This window comes from Thunnus thynnus, chromosome 3, assembly GCF_963924715.1.
Source record: "Thunnus thynnus chromosome 3, fThuThy2.1, whole genome shotgun sequence".
Taxonomy (NCBI): Eukaryota; Metazoa; Chordata; class Actinopteri; order Scombriformes; family Scombridae; genus Thunnus; species Thunnus thynnus.
Window position 1 is genome coordinate 4,935,738 of NC_089519.1, and position 1,793 is coordinate 4,937,530.

Sequence of the window (1,793 nt, forward strand, 5' to 3'; positions counted from 1 at the left end):
GGCCACTAGGTGGTGCTGCGCTACTGATGTTCTTCTCACACGGTTAAAGCAGCATTTATACAGAGAAATAACAGTCAGGTGGCACAAAATGATGCATTTTTCAAAAAAGGATCACAGCTACACATGATTGGAGTATTTTAACTGGTTCAACATGTCTTGCAAACATTACATTTATGAAAATAAGATGCAAAGATTATAATGTAGTTACTCCTATTATTCTGAACATTAATATCTGTATAGCTGAATATACAATTATACATTTTCATGCATACATGTTTACAATTATTCCTCACTGGATCAGTAATATCTCTTCTTGATAAGGAAGGAGACTGTAGATTGAGTGTTGGGTCACAGTGGACATGAGCAACTGTCTGGGATCAAGGTAGGAATCTGCCACACATTACTCAGCCCTTACACCTGTGTTATATTCTGTTTGTTCTATCAGTGATCCTGTTGAATCGCAGTCTGCCAGGGGAGATCCCGCGTGTCACACATGCGTAGTTACCATTCTAGTGTAACATCACCATGCACTGGCAGTGGATCTGAAAGGTCGTGACCTCCTGAGATGGATTCGTGGACCCCTGTTGTAATACCGCAGACTTCCCGAGTATCTCGCTCCACAGCAGTCGCCAGGACTCGCATGGTCCTGTACGTCAGAGGTTTTGAACTTCTGAGAACAGGATGCCCACAACAGCGATTTTGTAGTCATTGCGCTGTTGTTAGACATGATCTAAAGCAGAAATACGTCTCTGGCCGACTGCTGGGAGGCAAATAACTGATCAAAGTGAAATCTTAAAAGGAAAAACAGACTGTATTTTGTCATTTTAGTTGTCAGCTTCTGCGAGATGAGGCGAAACAATTTGATATTTTGCTGAAGACTCCCTGCTTCGACTGTATCTTGAGACTCACAGCTTAACATCACAAACTCTCCGGTGTACTGCTCTCCTACAGCGTCTTTCACTACTCACACTTATTAACACTTCTGGAGTGAAAAATAGAAATAACAACCCCGCACACCATTTCACTCCTAAGCTTTTATTTCTCAGATTTTTTTTCTCTACTGTGTGTCTAATTTAAAGAACATTCATTTTCATTTCTTAAACTCCAGACTGTGAAAAACACTCACTTAGATATTTATATGGCTCCTTTCCCTTCTAGTTTATTGCACAACGGCACTATTTTTTAACTACCTGAACTACAGGATTTCAGACTTGCCCTTTAGCTGAGAGTAGAGAGACACCAGAAGGACTGAGAGAGAGGCAAAGCAAGTGTATTTACACAGCACCTTTCAATAACGAGGCAATTCTGAGTGCTTTTACAGAACATGTAAAACGACGTGAAGTAAGGATTTTAAAAGAATTAAAATTAAAGTAGAGGAAGGAAAGGGGATGAATTGTGGTGAACAAAACAAACCGAGACCAGTAGGCCTGTATGGTAGTGAGCACCAGTAACCAGTTAATGATATTACTGCAATGCAAGACTTTCCAGTTCAAAGAGAGACTTTAGCTGTGGAAATATATTCAAATCATTTTTTCTTATGCTAAAAACTGCGTACATTTTAGCAAGATCATTTGTACACAGTAGAGCGACAAGAAGGTGGTTTTACAAGACGTGTCAGAATCTAACGAAGGCCGAGTGAATATTAGTATCCATTTTTTAACTTAATCTTTGAGCAAAAAAAGATTAAAACATGAACTCAAGAAAGGAGATAATGATATACAGGATGTATTTAGCTACACAAACGTTGTCTGTTGAAAAAAATCAGTTTTTCCTCCTTTTCCTACAGCTGGATG